This window comes from Callospermophilus lateralis, chromosome 13 (assembly GCF_048772815.1).
Source record: "Callospermophilus lateralis isolate mCalLat2 chromosome 13, mCalLat2.hap1, whole genome shotgun sequence".
Taxonomy (NCBI): Eukaryota; Metazoa; Chordata; class Mammalia; order Rodentia; family Sciuridae; genus Callospermophilus; species Callospermophilus lateralis.
The window spans coordinates 47786413-47805041 of record NC_135317.1 but is presented as its reverse complement, the minus strand read 5'-3'; the positions used below and the strand labels follow the sequence as shown (position 1 = coordinate 47805041).

Below are 18629 nucleotides of genomic sequence, written 5' to 3'. Positions count from 1 at the left end.
ATTGATGTATTCTCCAATGTTTTAAAAGACGAAGAAGTGCCATTCCTATTTGATCCCCATTAAATTCCTCTGTCCAGTCTTTGAGAAGAGAGGCAGTCTTGGAGTGGACTACATTAAGTGTAATTAGTGATTATAGCTGCTCTTCTGGAGATGATCTCTTTACTGTAGCAAGGCAGCACAAGCACAGATACAAACCATGTTGCTATTAATCTAAGAAAAGCTGCCTGCCCAGACTCATTAAACAGAGAAAACCAGAAACAAATGCTTTTTCCTGGCAGGGACACTAGCACACTGTCACTAGCTAGCCTTGTTTCTTCCCTGACCTTATCTGAGGGAATCTTCTGGAAATTAATGATAGCCTTACCATAGACATAACATATATAACATGTGTGTGTGTGTGTGTGTGTGTGTGTATACCATATGTATAACACTATTCACTATTTTAATAAGGTTTATAAGGATTAACTGGAATTAGGACGTTCTTTGGTTACCCAGCTAAGACATATACTTTCTAAAGTGTGGAAAGAAAATATCTTGAATATATGGACCTCCTACCCATTAAGAAAGAATCCCAGGGCAAAAGTGTTAGGAAGCCAAATTGGTCAAATTATATTGCTATATCACATGAACTAATATGTAACAACAAATTCCACCATTATGTACAACAATAATGAACTAATAAGAAAATATGGGGGAAAAAAAGAAACACTTGGTGGACCATGTGGATTTTAGAGACTACTTATGTCACATTTAGGTCTTTTTTCTGAAGTGAATATATCAAGTGAACTAAAATGTTGTTGGTTGCCATCTGTGAGCTAGACTCAGAGCAAGAGAAGTTTGCATGTGGGCAAAGCTAGTTTTGACTGAAGAATAGGAGTTTAGAACAAAGTTATGCAGAGTTACATTAGTAACAAGCTCCATTTTGAGAAACAGCTAGTGGCTTGCCTCTGGACTGGTAAAGAAACGGAATGCCTATGGGATATGAGAAGACTGTGGGACTGAGATACCCAAGACCAAATGGTTGTTTTGTGAGTCACTTCTCTATGGAGTTGAGGTACCTAGAAGCACTGCCTTATCAAATGGAAGTATCAGATACCTAACCCAGATTAAGTAAATCCTGAAGACACAAACTAATTGCATGAACAGGTGGCTTGTTTCCCCCAGCAGGTTTACTCTTGTCCACTGCTACTTCAATTTCAGAGCACTTATGACCTATGCAGAGTTTATTTATCTAGTTAACTGGTGGGAAATGCATGAACCTGCATCACAGATGGGTGTGCATAATAACACAAGCTGGCAAAGAATTGATGTCATGTTATATTGGATTCTGAGCTAAGTCAATATATGATGGTGGTGTTCCCAAAGTCAAAATACAGTCAATCCTTATCTCTAATGGATTCCATATTTGTAAATTTACGGACTGGCTAAAATTTTTTTCATAGCCACAAAATCAACACTGACAGCACTCTCATGTCATTTGATGACATCTTCAAAGTGGTGAAAAATTCAAGTTGTCCTATGCACACGCTTCCAGCTCAGATTGAACAAGGTGATGCTCTGCCTTTTTATTTCAGATATCATACTATAAACAAGCATCATTATTTGGGTCTACTTAGTGCCATGCTTTCCACATTTCTGTTATTTTAAAAAATATTTTTTTCTGTTTAAAATGGCCATCCAAGCATAATGCTGCAGTCCTGTATGGTGTTCCTAAACACAAGAATGCTGTGATGTGCCTTATGGAGAAAATGTGTATGTTAGATACACTTTGCGCGGGCGTGAATTATAGTGCTGCTTGTCATGAGCTAGTGACTCAACAATCTGCATATCCAGAAAAACAGCAAAGAAATCCACTTATTTGTACATAAGTCTGCTCCAGAAAGATATTTATGGTCATATTACCCAGTGTATGAGTATTCTCCAAAGAAATAGAACCAATAGGAGGTTATCTACCCATCCATCCATCTACCTATCCATTCAACATTTGTCAAAAAAGGAATTGGTTCATGTAATTAAGGCTAAGAAGTTCAGATCCAGGAGAGCCAATTGTATTAGTTGCAGTACCAGTCTAAGGACAAGAGAAGATCAGCTTAAAGACACTAAGATGGGGGAAGGGGAAGGAAGGGGGAGAAATTATTTCTTACTTAATCTACTGACTCAGAAGCACCCTCACAGACACACCCCAAAATAATGTTTAAATAATATTTAATAAAATTCTGGGCATTCTATAGCACATCAAGTTGGCACATAAAATTAATCATCATACTCAGAGTGAGGAAAATTTTTAACTCTCTTAAGATTGTACTGGCTGGCTTACACATTTCAAAAGGTAATAGACCATGAAAAATGTTGAGTTTGCAGGCAAGGCAGATTCTGCAGATCAGGAGATTGCTGAACAATTCTTAAAATCCCTGTTAAATGTTATACAGGAAAGGGTTGTGAAGAAGAGCAGGTTCTCAATGCTGATAAAACTGGCTTGTTTGACAAGGATGTTGGAAAAGGAACCCATATAGTGGTATCTCGGATAACAAAAATGTTACGACCAGAGGCTCATAGGAACCTAACCAGTATTTCACCTTGGAACAATGTTCATTATTTGCTAATTCAGTGTTAGCAGAAACTTTATAGAATGTAACTATGGTGAACAATGAGAATACAGTGTTTTTGTTACATCTTCATGCTTCTGGACTCTGGTGGTTTAGGAGTAAAATGTCTAAGGAATTAATTTTTTATCAGGGTATAATGATAGTCTCAAATATTTTTAAATACAGTACTCTATCAGATGCTGGTATTTATTTGTACTGCGAGCATGTGTGTGTGAGTGTGTGTGTGTGTGTGTGTGTGTGTGTGTGTGTGTGTTTAAGGATATGGTGTAAGGAATATCCCACAAACTCACAATGTCATCTATGCTGCTGGTCACCGCCATTCCATTTTAACCTTCAGCAAACTAGTTTTCATGGCCTTTATTCTACTAAAAATACTCTTGCCAACTTCACAATACCTTCTGTATTGCCACTCCCAGTGATTGGGTCTCTGACCTAAAATTGCTCCAATGCTTAGCAGGTTTTGATCTAGCTGACCATAACCTTCTTTCTAAAACCCTATTCTCTTCAATTCCACAATATCTTATTCTTATTTTGTATTTTTTCTACTATCTTACTAGCCTCTTAACTTTTAAGTCTTCTTTGCTAAATTCCCCTTTATGAAATTTGATCTTTCTTAAAACCTAATTCTAGGCTCTCTTCTCTTGAATGTCTTCTATATCTAAATATAGTCTTATCCACTCCAAAGTCTTCACAAACAATTATGTCACAACTTATAAATTAATATCTTTTTTTTTGCCATTAAATGAAGAATTACCATCCTTCTTTTTCTTTTTTTTTTTTAATTAATTTTTATTGTAGGTTGTTCAAAACATTACATAGTTCTTTATATATCATATTTCACACTTTGATTCAAGTGGGATATGAACTCCCATTTTTACCCCATATACAGATTGCAGAATCACTTCAGTTGCACAACCATTGATTTACATATTGCCATTCTGGAGTCTGTTGTATTCTGCTGCCTTTCCTATCCTCTACTATCCCCCCTCCCCCCTCCCCTCCCCTCTTCTCTCTCTACCCCCTCTACTGTAATTCATTTCTCCCCCTTATATTTTCCCTCCTTTCCCCTCACTTCCTCTTGTATGTAATTTTGTATACCCCTGAGGGTCTCCTTCCATTTACATGCAATTTCCCTTCTCTCTCCCTTTCCCTCCCACCTCTCATCCCTGTTTAATGTTAATCTTCTTCTCATGCTCTTCTTCCCTACTCTGTTCTTAGTTACTCTCCTTATATCAGAGAAGACATTTGGCATTTGTTTTTAAGGGATTGGCTAGCTTCACTTAGCATAATCTGCTCTAATGCCATCCATTTCCCTCCAAATTCTATGATTTTGTCATTTCTTAATGCAGAGTAATACTCCATTGTGTATAAATGCCACATTTTTTTTATCCATTCGTCTATTGAAGGGCATCTAGGTTGGTTCCACAGTCTTGCTATTGTGAATTGTGCTGCTATGAACATGGATGTAGCAGTGTCCCTATAGTGTGCTCTTTTTAGGTCTTTAGGGAATAGACCGAGTAGTGGAATAGCTGGATCAAATGGTGGTTCCATTCCGAGCTTTCCAAGAAATCTCCATACTGCTTTCCAAATTGGCCGCACCAATTTGCAGTCCCACCAGCAATGTACAAGAGTACCCTTTTCCCCACATCCTCGCCAGCACTTGTTGCTGTTTGACTTCCTAATGGCTGCCAATCTTACTGGAGTGAGATGGTATCTTAGGGTGGTTTTGATTTGCATTTCTCTGACTGCTAGAGATGGTGAGCATTTTTTCATGTACTTGTTGATTGATTGTATGTCCTCCTCTGAGAAATTTCTGTTCAGGTCCTTGGCCCATTTGTTGATTGGGTTATTCGTTATCTCATTGTCTAATTTTTTTAGTTCTTTGTATATTCTGGATATTAGGGCTCTGTCTGAAGTGTGAGGAGTAAAGATTTGTTCCCAGGACGTAGGCTCCCTATTTACCTCTCTTATTGTTTCTTTTAAATTAATATCTTTGATCCAAATCTCTTTCCCTTGCTCCAGAGTCACACATCCAACTGCACATTTGATGTCTCCATTTTACTATCTCAAAGATATCTCGAAGTCCACATGTCCAAATTGTAACTCCTGATTGTCACCTCAAAGTCCTGGTTCTCAACCCCACTCCTGGTTCTCCCCCTATATTAACTCATTCATCCAGGAACTAATTCAGAAATCTAAAAGTAATTCTCTACTTTTCCCTTTTGTTCATCTCTTGCTTATGATTTAACCTACCAGCAGACTCTACGTCCAAAAATACAATTAAAACTCATCCATCTACTTTCCACATCTGCTATCCTGGGAGCCCAGCTTGAAGCAGATGGGAGAGGAGAGTGTCAAGGACCAAATCAGGCTTCCATAATCCCAGATTTGTGACCCCAGAGGAAAGAAATAATTTCTCTCTCCCAGCATTAACATAAAATCCCAAACAAGCAGCCAGGCTTGGGTCATTTGTCAATTATTTTAACCTTGGAGAAGGAAAGAATGTCAAAGAAAAACACTGTCTGTGAAGAGCAGAGGCTGGTGACAAGGGGAACCAGCTCCTTGCAGTTCTGTGACATTTCCCACACAGACCAGGATGCCTGAAGCAACTGGCTCTTGAATGCTATGATTCTCAAGCCAGCAAGGTTTGGGGATTTCCTAGAATAAGTATTATATAGAACTTGAAAATCAAATAGAACCCTTCAGGGTTTCTGAAACACTCTGGTTTTGTTGAATTTCTAAGGTCTGGTTGTAAGTAGAAAGTTCTTCCTCTGTGTGCTTTTTCTGTCTCTGGATGCTTCCAGCTCTGAGCTTTCCAGATTAACAGGATTCTAGAATATGCATTCTACACCACGAGTTTAATGTAACTGTCTTTATACACATGAGAAGCCCCCAAGTTGAAAAATGCACCAGTGAGACCTATACAGAAAGAAGTAAAATGGGGGACTTTCTTCCATCCACATGCCCCACCTCTGAACACCCCCAGCACTTCAAACAAATCTCATTCATGTATTCATTTGACCTTTTTATAATGAAGGCATTTGACTGGAATTTCAATTTCCCAAAACAAAAATAAACGGCAGAAAAAGTCGTTCTTATCATTCATGTTCTTCTTTTGAAAAACCAGCAGAGGGCAGACAAGATGGCAAATCAAATAAGTGGAACCCACAAAGCCGACAGAGGACTTCAAAAGTGATGCCCACTTCATAACAGCCAGCAGCCTAACTCAAGAACTCAGAAAGGAATAAGTATGGCCTTGAACTTCAATCTGACCTAACCCTGGCGTTTCCAAAAGATTTTTAGTCTGTGATAAGAGACTAATCCTTATAACTGACCTGTCCATCTGCTAGAGACCAGTATTAGGAAGATAACTGCTCAGACAATGTAGAGAGGAGAGAATAATCACATAGTTCTCATTCTAATGATAGTTTGGCTTGCTTGCACCAACTAGCATGTAACTTCCCTTAAATATTCACAAAGTCTGAAGAACATAAAAAGAAAGAATGAAGAGAAGTAAAATTTATTTTTTATACACCATTTGTTCAAAATAAAGGTACAAAGAAGCATTGTACAGAAGATAAGAGTTTCATATATCCTGATGCAAGATAAAGGGAAGAAATTCTATTAAAGTTTTAAAATGTCCAGTTTGATTGCCTCATAGGCCTTTGGCTAAAGACCTCTTGGTACCGTAACTAAATGGGTCAAAGATCGGTTATAAAATTCATTCTGGGAAAAAATCCGGGTAAATAAACCATTGTGAAGACCAATGGCTAGAGGGTAAGTTGGTACAGCTCTTCGAAAGAAATTAGGTGACATCTATCCCAGGTCTGTGAACATCCTACATGAGCCCTCGTTCACACTCTATCCTATAAAACACTAGTGTGGCCAGCGGTGAATCCCAGTGACTTGGGAGGCTGAGGCAGGAGTACCACGAGTTCAAGTCCAGCCTCAGCAACTTAGTGAGGCCCTAAGCAACTCAGCGAGAATTGCTTTTTTGTAAAAATACAAAAGGGGGGAGGTTGGGAGTGTGCCTTGGTGGTTAAGTGCCCCTGGGTTCAATCCCTGGTACAAAAAAAAAAAAAGAGAGAGAGAGAAAAAAAAAAAAAAAACAACAACACTAGCATGAGTCAAAAATATGTATATTAGGATGTTTACCATAGCATTGTTTGTAATTGTTAAAACTTACAGAAGACAGGGGCTAGGGTATAGCTTAGTGTTAGCTAAGCATGAGTGAGGCCCAGGGTTCAATCCCTAGTACCATATAAAAATAAATAAAAAGAGCAGATTGTGGTTACAGTGAAACTTGCCATGTGCCCAAGTGCTGTTCTAGGAGCTTTATCTGCATTCATTCCTCAAAACAAGTATTTTATTGCTCCATATTTTACAGATGGAGAAAATAAGACACAGGGAAGTGAATTCGTTCACAAAAAACCAAAGTGGCAGAAAGGAGTTTCAAACCCAAGTGGTCCATTTCTTGGTCCCCAAGCTCTGTGCTGTTGTAAAATTAACCATTTATATTTACTATGTGAAAAGATAGACATAATATAAGGTTGAGATTTAGAAAGAGGTTCTTCATAATATATGTATAGATAGTACAGTCTCATACAAACAATGATCTCTATATATAATCTCTATATATCATGGTCTATGGTCAATATAAAATCTGATCTACTGTTAGAAGTGGCTTCATTTGAGGAGAGAGATTGATGGAGAAAGGGAAAGAAGCATATTCACTATAACAACTATATGTATTTATTTTGTTACATGCATACATTTTTTATATAAAGGTTTTGTTTGTTTTGTGGTGTCAAGGATTGAACTCAGGGGTGCTTAGCCACTGAGCCACATCCCCATTCCTTTTTATTTTTCATTTTGAGACAGGGTGTCACTAAGTTGCTTAGGACCTTGCTAAATTATTAACACTGGCTTTGAACTTGCGATCCTCCTGCCTCAGCCTCCTGAGCCGCTGGGATTACAGGTTTGCACCACTATTCCAACCCTTAGGTAAAAATTTTTCAATAGCAAAAGTAAAACTTAGTTTTATAGCTCTTCTACAGAGGGGTGTCTAACTTAAAGCTCTCCCTGGAGAGATATAAAGTCACTTAAAATCATATGTCTGGAAGATCAAAGGAGGCAAAAACTAGTTTTCCATGGATTGTAGTTGATCCCCTAAAATTTTTCACTGGCTCTCAGACCTAGACCTTTTTACTCTCTCTCCATAACCCTTCCTTATGCGGTAGGCTCTGAAGCAAAATTGTTTCTCTTTCACATTCTATAAGTGCATCTCTTTTACACCATATCTCCATTTTCACTCATTTTCCTCCAATCTGGTTTTGTTTTATCTGAGCCTCTTCCCAAATCTAATCTAACAACCATCCATAGAAATAGAAAAGAACCAGTATTAATGGGTATCTAGAGTGTACCAGATTCTATGTGAGGTGATTGTCATACATTTCTCATTTAATGCTCCTAACAACACTGTAAGATAGGTCCTAGGGCCCTCATTTTTCTATTGAGGATTTAAATGATAGCTGGGATTTGACCCTGTGTACGTTGGGCTTCAAAGTCTATACTTTTCCCAATATGCCACAGTATCTAAAAAAAAAAAATGTGTTTCTATTTCCCATATTTATAACACTTTCTATCTAGATCCTTTTTTGTATGTAAATGCTTGTTGTCATTGAGAGAGTGACAGAGTCCAATGCACATGTGGTAATCTAATCCCCCTGCCTTTCCCCTGGCTTATGTTTAGGTTCTGAACAGAAAGTTGGGAAGTGTCCCAAACATGAAGACTTTTCTATGACAGAAATCCCATTTTTATTCCAAAACAACATTTCTTTTCTACCTTTTTCTTAAAAATAACTCTTTGAAATAACTTCAAGATTAACTTGTTGTTAATCTTGGTGGTTCCATTCCAAGTTCAAATTCCTAGGAATGTAAATAAATAAAACTTGTTAATCTTGAAGTGAAGAATGTTCATTGACAAGAGTTCAAAAAACATCAAATAAACACAAAAAGTTAACATAACGTAACATAAAATAACATTTATGTTACAGGATGAATTCTAAAGTATGGACATTAAAGACACACTGGAGATAGCATTGGTAGCCAAAGGTAGAGGCAGGGAGGGGTGTTGAAGTCTCAGTTCCCTGCATGCTTCCTAAAGTTCCTGAAACTCTGGCTTAAGTCCAACTGTTATTGCCTTAGAATGTGAATGATTTTTAACCTGCTGTTGGAACTCTGTTCATCTCAAGAAAGAAAGACCCATCAATATTCTTAGTCAAGATATGAGAAGAAAAACAGTGTTCTGATGCTAGCCACACTACAATACTCACTTGGCTAGATTTGTCTGAGTGTAGCCTATAAAACTGAAGGCCCAAAAAACTGAAGTAATGTATTTCCCAAGTTTTAGAAATGTATATAGACATGCTTATTGGAAAACAATGAGTAGCTCTTTAAAATGTAAACCTCTCAGCAAAGTCTTTGCACTTTCCAAGTTTAGACTAAATGCTCATTGTTCAATCTGTTAACAAAAATCTGTTGTTTACAGCTTTAGTATAATAATGTTCTACTGGAACCCATGTCTTTCTTTGGAAAGTGAATTTGACCAAGAACACACAGTGATAAGTGTGAAGAGACTGCATTCATTTTTATTCCAAAACAACATTTCTTTTCTACCTTTTTCTTTCTTTTTTTTTCCCTACCTTTTTCTTAAAAATAACTCCTTGAAATAACTTCGAGATTAACTTGTTAATCTTGGTGGTTCCATTCCAAGTTCAAATTCCTAGGAATGTAAATAAATAAAACTTGTTAATCTTGAAGTGAAGAATGTTCATTGAGAAGAGTTCAAAAAACATCAAATAAACACAAAAAAGTTACATTTAATATGATTTCACATGAATGACCACTTTTAATATTTTGGTGCCATCTTTCTCAGTCAATGTGTATGTACACATATTTGTAGACTTGTAGCTTTCTTTTTAAAATTGGAATTATGCTAAGCATGTTATTTTATTAGTAGTCTTTTTCACTGAGCAGTTTTGGCTTGAAAATTATATTTATGGTATTAAATAGAGTTAATCTAATATAAGAATAATTAATCAATGGGAAAATGGAAAATTAAAACAAAGTATTTAATCTTGACCACAAGACTCAAATTAACTGAGCTAGGTCCCATTTTGCCTGACTCATTTATAAGTCTAAGTCAAATATCTTTTAATAATCGAATCAAATTTCTCCAATACTCTATCCTACTAGTTGAAGATTTTTTTTTTTCCTTTTCCTCAGGATCTTCTCTCTCATAACTTGTCAAGAGATGAGTCCTGGCTCCTACTGTCCCAAGTAAAAATGCAGCAAAATACTGTGCATTAGCAAGGGAGTTAGTTTCTGTAACAAACTCTTAAATCTTAGTGGCTTAACATAACATAAGGTTATTTCTCACTTTTTTAAGAGTTCAAATGTGTGTTCCTTGGGGGGAGGGGGGAGGGTTATAGAGGCAGCTCCATTTTCAATCATAACGTATGGACATCCACCTGCAAACAAGGAAAATGCACAGGGGAGCACATAGGGAGATCTTCCTGGCATCCACCAGCACCCTTTGACAGAAGGCAACAATATAGACTTACCTCACTGCTGGGCAGGCTAGAAATGTGAGCTGACTATAAGAAGAAAAAAACATGAATCCTGGTGAGCATTACCAGTCTGTTTTCTATTGCTAGAACAAAATACCTGAGGCTGCATAGTTTTTAAAGAAAAGAGGTTCATTTAACTCACAATTTTGTAGGCTGAAAAGCCAAGAGCTGCCAGTCCCATCTGTTCATTCTCTTGTTAAGGCCTCCATGGCTGCATGGAATCAGGGAAGAGAAACAGAAAGGAAATGAGTTAAACACAGAAGAAATCATATGGTGAGCCAAGAAGACAGAGTTAGGGGCTAATTTTGTGGAATCTAACCAGTTCTTTTGAAAGGGAAAGGACCTTGCAGATTAAGAATGATGAGTATTTTTTTTCCCAAAAAATATGTCCCCCCACCCAAACCATGCACTTTTGCTGGTGTAGGCTGGGGTTTGACAACTAAACTTTCCCTTGTGGATGTTGCAAACGTACATTACCCCACATATTTCCACACACTTCCAAGTCGACAGAAGAAAAACTGGTGGGTTAATGCTTACCTAGCATTGCCTAAGTGTTTTATTCATTTTCCAGTGAGTCTGAATAAATTCTTACAGGGAAGTAAATTATTGAACTGAAGTCAAGATCGTCCAGTACAAAGAACAGAGACTGGATTATCTTGGGGAAAGAGTAACTTAATGGAAGGCTACAGATCACGGGAGGAGAGAAAACGTCTCAAAGCGGGCAGAGACCAGAGACCATGGTTTCCCTTTTCTTCCCCATTGCAAATTCCTAGGAAAGTAAATAAATCAGCCCAATTCCCTTTTCCCACAAGACCACCAGGTATTAGGACTCAGGTAAGCCAGTCAGGTCGTCTGTCAGGTTTAAAGGTCTCTTCCCATAGACATTTAGCTTTGGCCAGGGGGGCAGGATCCAAATGGTCCCTGTCCCAAAAGAAAAATGAATGTTAGAGCCACCCCGAGTATATCTAATACACTATGAGGTTTAGGGTTGCAATTAAGAGAATTGTATTTTTTAAACAATTTATATTTTATTTGTATCTTAATCAAGTGTCTTTTTTTGTGTTTGCTTTAATTTTTTAAATTTGTTCTAATTTGTTATAAATGACAGTAGAATGCATTTTGACCCATCCTACATAAGTGGAATATAACTTCTTAATATTCTGGTTGTACATGACATAGAGTTATACTGGTCACATAATTATATATGTGCATAGGGTAATAATGTCCCATTCATTCTAATATAATTCATATTCCAAAACCCCCTCCCCTCCCTTCACTCCTCTCTGTCAATCCAAAGTACCTCTATTTCCCCCCACCCTTATTGTGAATTATCATTCGCATATCAGAGAAAATATTTGACTTTGGTTCTTTGGGATTGGCTTATTCCACTTAGCATAATATTCTCCAGTTTCATCCATTTACTTAATGGATGAAGAAGACATAATTTCATTCTTCTTTAAAACTGAGTAATATTCCATTGTGTATATATACTGCAGTTTCTTTATCCAGTCATCTGTTGAAGGGTACTTAGGTTGGTTCCATAGTTTAGCTATTGTGAATTGAACTGCTATAATATTAATGTGGTTGCATCACTGTGGTTTGCTGATTTTAAGTCCTTTGAGTATAAACTGAGGAGTGGCATAACTGAGTCAAATGGTGGTTCCATTCCAAGTTTTCTGAGGAATCTTCATGCTGCTTTCTGTAGTGGTTTCACCAATTTGCAGTCCCACCAGCAACACATGAGTGTACCTTTTCCCCACATCCTCACCAACATTTTTTGTTGCTTATATTTTTGATAATTCTCATTCTGACAGGATTGAGATGGAATCTCAGTGTAGTTTTGATTTGCATTAATAGAATTGTACTCTTAACCCATATTGCCTGGTTCCAAAGCTGGTTCCTCACTAATTAAGTTACTCGTTGGGTCTCGGTTTCCTTATCCATAAGATGGAAAAGATTAAATGAGATTGAGTATGAAAAACACTCAAAACTATAAATAGTATATAGGAAGTGCTCAATAAACATTGCTATTATCATACTTTTTTCATAAAACAAGATCTTCTTCTTCCATTTTTGGTTAATGGTGTCATATATCAAACTGAGGTCATATGTCAACCTCCACATTCTGTGCATCCTTCCTTTGGTAAACATTTTGCTTTATTCACTGATTCATTTATTTATCTGGTTTACTGTTTTTGAGCATCCATTTGCTACATAAAATATTTCTCTTTCCCAGTTCTGCTGGAATCAATGTTTTGCTCTTAATACCTCTTACTTGAACTGTTATAATTTACTTCCTAACTGGTCTCCTTGACTCTCAACTACTGTGGTCAGATTAATTCTACTGACAATCATTCTGATCCTGTTGTTCCCCTACTCAATGGTTTTCAGTTCCCCTATTGCTTGTAGTATAAAGTTCACGTTTTGAAACTTAACATTCAGCATATTTCCTACAGTTTGGATCCAATCTGCCATTGTACCTTCACGGCACAGATAGACTACACTTGGTTAACCACACTGTCGTTAACCAACAGGGTAACATGGCTCCCGTTATGCTGCCTGCCTCTGTGCCTCTGCACATGCTACTCCATCAACCTGAACACCAAGCCCCTGGCTCAAGGGCCAGCAGCACCTGCATCCCATAAGAGCTTGTAGGAAATGGCACACCCCAAACCTACTAAATCAGAATCTGCATGGTAATAGGAACCCAGTTGGTTCACATACATGTGTTTTTCTTAGAATATTTTGGAAGATAAGACAATGTGTGAATTTATGTAATAACTTGTATATTATGGGTTAACCCCTGTCCATCCCTCTCCCTGTTAAAATTCTACCCTTGCCTGGCTCAAACAATAAAGCTTCATCCAGATGTCTCTGACTACTGAAGCTGAAAATAATCTCTTTATTCTCTGAATTCCCATAGCTGCTTTATGAATTCTCTTAATCTCCCACAGTGGAATTCTTTAAACCTGCTTAGGGTAATCAGCACACGCTTTCTTCCAGTTCTTATCAGTGTTCTGACTCCTCTCCTGTTAGACTCAATTTCCCTGAGCATAGGAATGTCCATAGGAAATACCCAACAAATGTCTGGAAATAGACTATAGAGTTCAAAATATAAAATAAAACAAAAAGATGTCTCATTTCCTTATCAATTAGAAAAGACAACATAGAGAGTGCTATTTTTTTCTATTAGCAACTCTAGTTTGGGGCCCAGGGCTGATGGGATTTTTCAGAGACTGTAATTGTTATGGACCTAAAAAGTGTTTATTGGCTCCAAGATTTGAAATAAAACTTAAAAAAAATAATAAATGCTTAAATGTCAACAACCACAATAACCCAGCTTTCTTAGTTGTTATTATAGTATTCAGAATAGTCTTATTATCTGAAAAACAGTTTTTATAGATTGTCCTGCTTTGCAACAATTCTCATGTATGTGTGATTGTCCAAAAATCAATGAAGCTAAACCAAAAACAAGCTAGGTATTATGGCGCATGCCTGAAATCCAAGTAGCTTGGAGACTGAAACAGGAGGATCACAAGTTCAAGGCCAACCTTACTCACTTAGCTAGACCCTAAGCAACTTAGTGAGACCCTGTCTTAAAATAAAAAACAAAGAGGCTAAGATTGTGGCCCAGTGGTAGAGCACTCACCTAGCACATGCGAAGCCCTGGGTTCAATCCTCAGCACCACATATAAATAAATAAAATAAAGGTATTGTGTTCAACTACAACTAAAAAATAAACATTAAAAAAAAAAAAAAAAGGGGCTGGGGATGTAGCTCCGTGGTAAAGCACCCTTGGTTCAATCCCCAATGCCAAAATAAATAAATAAAATGAAAATACAGAAGAATGCTTGGGCTTCTCAAGGCCTGGAAATGTCTCTGGACACAAGTGCTCCCAGACCCTACTACTGGGAGCAAAAATTTCTGCAAACATCCTAGAAGCATTTGTAAGTGGGCCCAGGGGCAATAAAAATTATAAAACCTGTTGACCTAATAATGCTCCCTCTAACACTAAATTTTATGAAAATAAAGATGTGTCCTCAGCAGGTAGTGATTTTCTTTATTTTTCTTTTTACATACCCTTCTATATTGTTTTCAGATTTCTTATACAATTAGCATGCTTTTTATAATAAAATTAGCTTACAAAAAAAATCATTAGCCATTTAAAAAAGAAGTTAATAAAGAGGAAGAGGAAGAGGAAAGGAGATACAGACCTGGGAGGAGGCAATTCCACCCACTGGTCTTGCTGCTTTCGGCCCTACTTTGCCTCCTGATAGGCTTACGACCAGCATGCATGCATTTCCCTTTGATGCAAACCCCCAAACCACAAGCCAGCTGTTCAATTTCAACACAGACCCAGCTCTCAAAGAACCCCAAACATCCCAACTGCATAGGTGTTTACATTTAATATTCCCAACAATCCTAACCTGTGGGCAATATTTTTCTGCTTTTCTAAATGTGGAAACATACTCAAAGAAATTAAATCACTTTCTAAAAAAATCACACGGCTAAGAAATATCAGACCTGGGGAATGAACAAGAATCGTCTACTTTATCAATAGATGATTTTTCAGTGAACACACAGTGTTTTAGGTTCAAGTTCAAAATTCTTACCTCCTTTTCATTTCAGATCCTTTTGTCAGAATACCCTCTTTTCTTCCTACTCTCAGTAGGACCAGAGAGATGTAGACTCAGACCAACTTGATACATGGAGTCATTTTATCTCTGAAAAACTATCCCAGGGATGGGGTGAAGTTCAGTAGTAAAGCTTGTGCTTAGCATGTGCAAGGTCCTGAGTTCAAGCCCCAGCATCATAAAAAACAAAACAACAAAAATTCTCAATTGGAAAGTCAAACATAATATAATCGTTTAATATTTTTATTCTGTTATCAATATACCTTTGCCTGGGTGTCTATTTTAAATAGTAAACATCTATAAGGCAGAAACAGATTCAACATAATTATCTTCACACGCAGCAAAACAGAGTAGTAAGTTAAAAGTTTTAAATTATTTTGCATAATACAAATTTTGACATAAATAAACAATAAAAATCTCTTCTATTATCATAATATATATATATATATATGACTGCAGTTGTGGCTCAGTGGTAGAGCGCTCGCCTAGCATGTGCAAGCCCTGGGTTTGATCCTCAGCACCACATAAAAATAAATAAATAGTCCAACTACAACTAAAAATATATATATATAAAAAAATCACATATTAAATTAAAACATGAAAGGATGTACAAAAATATGTGTTTACATAATCTAAGCTGAAAATGATCTCACTCTCTAGGGAATAGAGTGATGGAAATGGCCAGAAGGCGCACACTGGCTCTTGATGAGCTCTCTCTGCAAGTATAGCCAGGGAAGGCAGTTCCACACTATGTGAAGGCCTGTATTTGCAAGCTTCAGAAAACCAAGGAATATAAGCCATTTCCAAATTGAAGAAATGTTGATGGCTTCTTTCTGAAAAACAAAGACCCCAGGACTTGGAAATGAACATTTAAAAAATGATTGTATTGAACTCCATTTAATATTATGGAATGAATCAGCCTCATATTATCAAAAATATGTATATATGTAGTAATTCAGCAGAGCACTCTGCTTTTTGAAACTATGCAGATTTTATATGAAGATGATTTTTCAGTAATGAACAGGAATATTTTTAGTCTATGTCAAAATTATCAAAAAGATGCATCATATACCTGTTTTCAAGATTATGGTTCAATACTATACAGCTTGCCCTGTCAATATAAGAGAATTGGACTTCTGACTTCCAAAGCAAGAGGTACTCTTAGTTGAAAATGGACAGTATCTTCAAATGATTTCTATATTAAGTTCAAATATCTATTTTGAGACTGATTATGTAAGATCTATGTCTTAATGATAAGAAAATGAAATATCTCAAGAGTTAAGTATACTCCAAATATTAAATAAATTTTTTTTACAACTTTGCTTTCTGTGTTTAATGTAAAATAAATACAAAATAACACTGAATACTCTAAAACATAAATTGGCAATAGTTTGCAACAAAGGTAACTAGGGAAATGGTAAGAAATTAAAAGAGGTAAAAACTTTGAGCTCTGATGGAAAGCATAAACTTTGTTTTGTTTTAGAGTGATTACTCCTTTTCTTAAAGCTGTTTTATTGTCTAGTTCCTTTCACTTTGCATATAAATTGTAGAACAGTCTTATTAGTATACACAATAAATCTTTTGATAGGCATTGCACCAAATCTGTATGTTAATTTGGAGAACTGTTTTCACTCTATAGACTCTTCCAATCCATGATCACAATATATGTCTTCTTGTTCAACTTAGATCTTTTGTTTCTTTCCTCAGCATTTTATTGTTTTAAGCATATTTTTCTTGTACATTTTTTATCAGATTTAACCTAAGAATTTCTGTTTTTTAATCATTGTAAATGGTATTCAATTTTTTATTTCAGTTTACATGCATCTGTTGCTAGTACATAGGCATAAATATGAATATTTTCCCTTTCTTTTTTTCTCCTCACATTTTTTATTGGTGTATTATAATTGTACATATTGATGGGCTTTTTGTTACATATTTACACATGCACATGATATAAAACATGACAATATATTTTGGCCAATATCACTCCCCATCCCCTAATCCTTGGTGCCTTTCCTGTATTGATCTCCCTTTGCTTTTCATGAGATCCACCCACATTTTTCGTTTTCTATCTCCTCTCCAGCTTCCACATATGAGAGAAAACATAGGACCCTTAACTTCTGAGTTTGACTTATTTCGCTTAGCATAATGGTGTCTAGTTCCATCCATTTTCTTGAAAATGATAGACACCTAGGCTGGTTCCATAGTTTGGCTATTGTGGATGGTGCTGCTTAAATATGATATTTGCATACAGGTCTTATATTCTGCCATTGTGTCTTAGTGACTTAGTGGCTCTGTATCCTCACCAGCACTTGATGTTGTCTCTTTTATTTTTGTCATTTGGATAGGTGTATAGTGATATTTACTTGTGGTTTTCTTTCTTTATCTTTCCAATAGATTGGTTAAATAGGTGTTTGTTTTTTAATGTGGTAATAAGCATGTGAGATTGACTTTCTTGAATTTTTAAGCAGATAGTACAGTGTTGTTACCTATAAGCACACTACTATATTACAGATTTCTAGAGATTTTTCACCTTGCATGACTGAAACTCTAGATCCATTGAACAACAATTTTTCATTTCCTTCTTCCCACAACCCCTAGCAACCACAATTCTCCCTTCTGCTACTATGAGATTGAATATTTTAGAGCCCTCATATGAATGGAATCCTGTAGTAATTGCCCTTCTGTGACAGGTTTGTTTGGCTTAATCTAATATCCACAACCTTCATTCATGTTGCAGGATATAATAAGATTTACTTCCTTTTTAAAAAGTGTATTTTGACATTTATTTTCTATTTTAATGTTTAATTTGCATACATATTACATTGTATCATATATGGGATTCATCCATGCATCCCCATATATGCAAAATATATATTCATAGGACTCACACTTTACTCTTCCTTGTGTCAGATCCTGTCTGTTTATATGTTTTCATGTCTATTTTTACAAGTACAATCTTATGAATATTCATATTTTCCCATGTTAATCTTAATTCTCTAACCCTAACCCTAGCTCAGTAGAAAATTTGATATTACCCTTTCCATACTTCAGTATCTAAAACTAACGTGACTTAAATCTATATACACAGTTTTCCTTTCTTTTCAAGGGTGAATAATATTTCCTTGTGTGTACATGAACTTTATATGGACATTTTGTGGGTATGCATGTTTTGCTTCTCTAGGCACCCATTGATGAGGGAAGTAAAAATGGAGAAGACCCTCTTGGCTATCATGAATAAAGCTGGAATGAGATGAAAGAACAGATATTTCCTCAAGATTCTGTTTTCAGTTCTTTTGGATATCGATTCCTTGGAGATATACACGGGGAGTCTGCACACTGTTTCCCATCCAGCTCCACGTCTTATATTCCCACTAATGGAACAGAGGGTTGCAGTTTATCCACATTCTCACCAATGAGTGTTTGTTATTTTCTGGGAGTTTTGTTATCATCATTTAAAAAATTTTTTTTTTATAACAAAACAGGGTTTGAGGGGATAAGTCATTCTGGTTTGGATTTGCATTTCCCTCAGTGGTGGTGAGCGTCTTTTACTATACCCATTGACCACATATATGTCTTCTTTGAAGAAATGCCTATTCAAATTCTTTACCCATTTTTAAACCAGGATATTTTTGTTTTGGTCGTTGCTATTCAATTGTAAGAGATTTTTACATATTTTGGATATTAACCACTTTAGATTTATGGCTTGCAGATATTTTCTCCCATTCTGTAGGTTTCCTTTTCATTCTATTGATTAT

General features: G+C 36.3%; 1 long non-coding RNA gene across 1 annotated transcript; it reads right to left on the bottom strand.

Moving 5' to 3' along the window:
- Positions 1–9307: 9307 nt before the first annotated feature.
- Positions 9308–14964, bottom strand: LOC143412199 (uncharacterized). Its single transcript, XR_013092940.1, has 3 exons — positions 14851–14964; positions 10380–10448; positions 9308–9390 (listed from the first exon to the last, which is right to left on the bottom strand). It is a non-coding gene; the product is annotated as an uncharacterized LOC143412199 (long non-coding RNA).
- Between the last annotated feature and the right edge of the window lie 3665 nt (positions 14965–18629).